This window comes from Impatiens glandulifera, unplaced genomic scaffold (assembly GCF_907164915.1).
Source record: "Impatiens glandulifera unplaced genomic scaffold, dImpGla2.1, whole genome shotgun sequence".
NCBI lineage: Eukaryota > Viridiplantae > Streptophyta > Magnoliopsida > Ericales > Balsaminaceae > Impatiens > Impatiens glandulifera.
The window spans coordinates 1-6855 of NW_025919677.1; the positions used below are offsets into that span (position 1 = coordinate 1).

Here is a 6855-nt window from a genome sequence, read left to right on the forward strand (position 1 = left end):
TTGCTGTATTTACGAAAAAAAACACAAAATAAAAGCGTGAAAACGGAACGATTTGAAGAAACCGTGGTCGTAAACGGCCTTCGGCGTTTAAAACTCGTCCGTTTCGAATTTCGTGAAAAAATCATTTTTTTAAATGAAATTATGGTTTATCAAATGAATAAATTGTTCATCATATGACGGGTGCGATCATACCAGCACTAATGCACCGGATCCCATCAGAACTCCGCAGTTAAGCGTGCTTGGGCGAGAGTAGTACTAGGATGGGTGACCCCCTGGGAAGTCCTCGTGTCGCACTCCTTTTTATAATTTTTTTAAAAAACAACCCAATTAACGATTAAAATGAACGAAATTAAATAAACGTTAATGTCACACTCAATTTTAATGATTTTACGAAAAAAAAACACAAAATAAACGCGTGAAAACGAACGATTTAAGAAAAAACGTTAATTTCGTACTTTTTATTGGATTTCTGTGTTTTTATATAAGACAAAATACAAAATATCATGAAAACGGATCGATTTGAAGATTTTTTATCGTTTTGTACGAGAAAAACACAAAATAAGTGCGATATCTTCACCAAATCAGTTCAAGCGATAGGAGGCAACTTTGACAACCTCACCCGGATAAAGATTGAAATGATTGCCGGTTTGGTCAACGACATCAAAATCAACTGGGCGAAGGTGGTTTTCACAAACTTATGTGAGATGGTGGATCCGACATCCAATCGGTCATGGGGATACGCCATCCCACTCGGTAAACTGATGCGCCACTACAACATTAACACCGACCCTGGTGTTTTCCTCGCCCCAAGCAAAGTTATAAAATCTCATCAATTCATTAAACCGGAGGACAAGCAAGGCAAAAAGAAGGCCTCCGGTTCTACAAGCGGTCGAAAGAAGAAAGGAGCTAGTAAGAAAACGGTTCCGGTCAAAGAAAAATCCGGAACCAAGGGAGATAGGCAACCAATCGGATCGGCTAATCCGCGGTCCGACACCCTCAACACTGACAATTCGACATCCAGCTCTGGCCGAACCGCTTCACAACACACCGGAGAAGATCAGTCCAGTAAAGGGAATGGACCAATGGTCGAAGAACAATCGGTCCGACATGATAATATTGATGCCGGCTCGGACATAATACAGGAGGAAGATGAATCCGCGGATGAACACACCCGGCAAACGGTCGAGGACCTCATCAGCAGAATCATTGAAGAGATTCATGAGCAGGCTCACGCGGCAACTGACGTCTACTATCAATGGGCCATTCACCGACATCAAATATTCTACAAAAACATGCTACCGGATCTCACTGTTAACCAAAAATTCGAGAAGCTAGTTGAAATGGAGGAGGAGGAGGTAGTCAGCCTCACAAAGGCTCAGAGCGTCATGACCGCCCTAGGACGAAGTAGGATGGTCGAACCGCATGCTCGGTTACTAGGGCTCACCGAACACATTCGACGTCTCCAAGAAAAGCATATTCCAGGGACACCGGACTCTCAACTTGAGCTCTTGGTGTTAGACATGCTAGCGGTCAAGGAAAGGGAACTGACCGAGGAGATGGCACGGCTTGAAGCGGAGCCCGAGCACCAAGAGATGTCGAACTTCTCTAGATCCCCACCTGGGGATGATGGCGGTCCGAATCCGACCGACAATGAGCATTCCTCTCCTCCACCGGAACAGGAAATCAACATGACCGAACTCAGGATGGGTACACCGCTCACTGACCAGCGAGTATCTGTTCAAACCGGGGATTCGGTACCGGCCATAACGGAAGATAGGGTAAAGAACCTCGTCGAGGAATTTGTCAATACCGCGATCCGGCCGTGGCAAAAGAAGATCAAAGAAACCGTAGCCAAATCCGTCGAGATGATTGAGTCGACAAACAAAGAGCTAAAATCCGCGGTCGACCGGATCACGTCCGTTGAAAACAATTACGGCATGACCGATCAGTTGTACAGCGGTCATCTTGACAGAACTAAGGCATTGGAGGAGACAACTACGAAGCTGGTGACCGACCTCGCTTTTGCCAGCCAAAAGGTCCGTATGATGGAACAATCTCAGGTAACAACCGATCAAATGCTGAAGAAGGTTGATGAGGACCTGGCTCAATCTGGTGCCCAAGCCGAATTTACACTTGAGAGGATGGTAACGCTTGAAGAAAAGCATGCCAAGATCGAAGCCGATCTAAAAGCGGTCACCGAACAGGTGGCAGAGTTAATAGAGGCAAAGCTGGCTGCCGATAAGGCACTTGAGGAGCCAAATGCTCTCGCGGCCCAGAAGCTTCAAGATGCCCTAGACGAGCAGGTACGGATGCGAACCTGGTCGGACATATGCAAACAATCGAGAACAGTGCACCGGCCATAGAAATTCAACAAAATAAAGATGCTATTCGGCTACTCGTCCAACAGGAAACATACAATGAGTTCGTCGATGCTCACAAGAAGTCCAAAGCGGCTGCTTCCCCTTCCGCTCCGGTTACACGAAAAAGGAAGGCTCCTTTGAAGAGGGCGGCAATCACGAAACTATTGGACAGAGTTACTGATACGGTTGTTGATCCTTCATTCAACCCGGTTTTGCAAGCCGATGAAGATTTCGAGGAAAAAGTCGAGCCACAGCTCAGAAGACAGCGGGGTCTCGATGCGGTTCCAATTAGATCGTTCGCTCTACCGGTCTCTCCCTTCACCGGCACTTCAGGCGGTCAAGGATCCTCATCCAGGCCAGTTCCAGCGGTCAAGGGAAAAGCAACAAATGAACAGCTAGAAAAATTCTTGTCGCCCAAATCGAAGAAATAGGGGCTTTCTTTACTTATATTTACTATGTTTACTTTAATTTAACTTTATATCACGTATTTTTACCTTAGTATATTTCATATATATATCAAGTATTTTTGGAAACCGGCCTACTTTTGTATTCTTACATAGTTTTGAATATTTTAAATAAAATAATCAAAAAGGGAGAAATTGTTAGATAAAATATAAAAATTTTCCAAAATTTTTCTCAAAAAAAAAAAATATTTTCCAAAATTTTTCTCAAATTTTTCCAAAAATTTTCGAAAAATTCTTCCAAGTCAGTTTCCAAAAATCCGGCCAAATAAACTTTTAAAAACAACCGGCCTACATTTGCATTCTTACATAGTTTTGAATAATTTAAATAAAATAATAAAAAAGGGAGAAATTGTTAGATAAAATTAGATCGGTTAAATAGAACTTAACAAAAACAAACTTCTTGTGCAGGAAACGGTCAAGTTACTCAACCGGTCAAGTTACTCAACCCGCCAAGTTACTCAATCGATCAAGCAATCCAACCGAACAAGAACCTAACCGAACAAGAAGATAACACCGGTCAAATCAGAAGGCCAAAATCATTGAACATTCGATCAATCAGAAGCTATGTAAAAACCGGAAGTCATCCGGTTAACATAAACAATCGACCAGTACAAATAGATACTTCAAGTATCTGTTGAGGATGATACCGAAGGGACAGACTTTAGTATTGCCATATTCATACAAGTCTGAGGACAGTCTGCAGGCTGCAGAAGATCGTCCGACAGGATCTTTCCACTCCAGGATAAATCAGAGATGCAATCTTCTTGGTACAGGCAACTGTCCAACCGACAGTTGCCATATTGAGTAAAAGACAAACCTAGCCGGTTTGACCTACACACTGAATTTTAGACCGCCAGGTCTAAAGCCTAGACCGCCAGGTCTGAAGCCTAGACCGCCAGGTCTGAATCACCGAACCTTTGCTTAACCAATCAAACTCAAGGAAATGAAATGTGACCGTTGGCACATTTCACCTATAAAAGAAGGAGCTGAAGAGGAGTAAATGCAGTTCTAAGAGACTTCAACTACCTAAGTTTTGATCGTATGGTTACCAAGCTCCAGCAACAAGTGAAAAATGGTCATAAGTTCTACCAACTACAAGCTCTATGATTTATTGCAAGTTTATCTCTCTACAAGATTTAGAGCTTAAGTGTGTATTTGAAGTGTGATTACAATTTCGGTGAGAATTGTACGAGTGTTATCGAGCAGAAAATAAGTCTCGATAGGATTGTGTTTGTGTATTCCTTAGTGAATATCCTTCTCGCGGTTTCGAGAGGAAGGGATGACGTAGGAGTTTATCTCCGAACATCCATAAAATTATGCCTTGTTATTTACTTTCTGCCGGCCTAACATTCTAACCGATTCCACTTAAACCGACCTACTAAGTCCTAAAACCGACCCACCCAACTCCAAACCGACCTAATCTAAACCTAGTTCTGTCCGTCCAGTGTGTGTGCTGCTTCAACCTGAAACAAACCACTTCCGCGCTTGAACTCGGTTCAAGGGTTTGTGACAATTTGTGTAGTATTGAAACTCTGGTGTTAATCTCTAACTGGATTAATCACCAACCTTTGAGTGAGACGCGCTAACCGGCCAGATCCCGGTCCGCCAGCCGCGACCTAGATCCTATCATATTTGTATGATTTCATATATTTTAGATAAAGAGTTGGAAAGATGTGATCATGCAAAGTTTGAGAAAAAGTTAAGTTTTTAGTTAAACAAACCTTTAGTGAAATTTTTTTTATATTTTTGTTAAACATATTCTTTTAAGACATTTTTTATTATATTTTTAGTAATTAATCAAAGCATAAAAAACAAAAACAAAACAAACCACGCAAAAACAAAATTACAAAGCCTCAAACGAAAATAAACTAGTCTGGCCGGTTTGGACTAAGTCTATGTCGAAGACAAAAACTGATGCTCAAATTCTCATGTGTAAGCATGCTAACGAGTTTCCTCAGTCGGTGGCTTAGATTTCTCGGTCGGGCAGCATGGGAAATCTCGGTTGGCATCATGGAAATCTCGTTTGTCGGCATGGAAAACTTGGTCGGGATCTTGGTCGGCTAAGAGGCTGGTAGATTTTCTTGGTCGGGCTCTCGATCGGCCAGGAGGCTAGTTGATTTTTCTAGGTTGGGGGCTCCAAAAAATGGTTTGAAAGTTAGCTAACTTTCTTGATCGAGTGCCTTAGCTAAAAACATCTACTTACACTAAGAGCACACACTAACCAAACACAACTCAAAACCGAATTTTTTATGGGCTCAAATTAGTTTTCAATGTATTGTTAATAATACTAGTAAGATTCTCGTGAGAATCACACGAATAAATATAAATAGAATAAATTTAATAAAAATAATAATAATATGTATTCAATGTTTAAAATTCATAATAAATCACAAATAATATATTAAAATAAAAAATATAACACTCTCATTCCACATTTTGTTTACTTCGGTAAAATAACTTATCTTTTCACATATCTCATCACATATTTTTTCGAAAACCTCTCATCTCGTGACCTTACACTTTTACTTTGGTGAATAAACTATTTGATTCATATTTTTTAATATTTAGCATTTTAACCTCGCACTTTGGTATATAAAATATTTTATTTATATTTTTAACTTTTTCAATTGATATCAGCATATTATCCATCGGCAAACCACATCTCAATCACACTTGGTTAAAGAGTTGTACTTGTTTATTAGGTTGCAAGTTCGAAACATACCTATAGAGTTTTAAATTTTATTTTTAACCGTTTTAAGTTTATGGGCGTGTCAACCCACAATCCGACCCAAGTATCCATTTACTCTCACATATATATTCAAATTAACCACAGCTTCTGACCCAGCAATTCGGACACATTGAAATTAAGAATCATTATATATATATATATATATATATATACATATATATATATATACATATTAGTTAGTTAGTTAAAAATTGAACTTATATTGTTAAAATATCTCGTTCATAAAATTTGGTGTTGAATTTAAAATATAAAGTTTTATTAGCCTAGTTAGTTAAAGGAATGTACTTGTTTTGTTGGGTTGGAAATTCGAAACATATATATAGCATTTTAAATTTTATTTTTAACCATTTTAAGTTTATGGACGGGTCAACCCACAATCCGACTCAAGTATCCATTTACTCTCACATATATATATATATATCCAAATTAACCACAACTCTCGATCCGGCAATCCAGACACTTTGAAAGTAAGCATCATTATATATATATATATATATATATATATTAGTTAGTTAAAAAGTTGAACTTATATTGTTAAAATGTCACGCGTTTATCAAATTTGGTGTTGAAATTAAAATATAAAGTCTTATTAGCCTAGTTGGTTAAAGGGTTGTACTTATTTTGTTATGTTGCAAGTTCGAAACATACATATAGCATTTTTATTTTTATTTATAACCGTTTTAAGTTTATGGGTGGGTCAACCCACAATCTAACTCAAATATTTATTTATTCTCACATATATATCCAAATTAACCACAGCTCTCGACCTAGAAATTCGGACAATATGAAATTAAGCATCATATATATATATATATATATATATATATATATATATATATATATATATATATATTAGTTAAAAAGTTGAACTCATATTGTTAAAATATCATGCGTTTATCAAATTTGGTGTTGAATTTAAAATATAAATTCTTATTAGCCTAATTGGTTAAAGGGTTGTACTTGTTTTGTTATGTTGCAAGTTCGAAACATACGTAAAGCATTTTTAATTTAAGTTTATGGGCGGGACCTAGAATCTGACTGAAGTATCCAATTACTCTAACATATATATCTAAATTAAGCACAGCTCTCGACCCGACAATCTAAACATTTTTTAAATTAAGCATATATATATATATATATTATAACAGTAAATTCATAATCATAATATCGTGTAAATCAAAGAAAACTATCAAAAAAAAAAAATTAATTTTTTTAATCGAATCAATAAATGTTCATAAAGGTTGCAATCATTTTATTTTATTAATATACAAACATTATGAAT

General features: G+C 37.8%; 1 non-coding gene across 1 annotated transcript; it reads left to right on the top strand.

Annotated features, from left to right (window-relative positions):
• The first annotated feature begins 178 nt into the window (after window positions 1-178).
• On the top strand, window positions 179-297 carry LOC124918340. Its single transcript, XR_007097373.1, has one exon. It is a non-coding gene; the product is annotated as a 5S ribosomal RNA (ribosomal RNA).
• The last annotated feature ends 6558 nt before the right edge of the window (window positions 298-6855 follow it).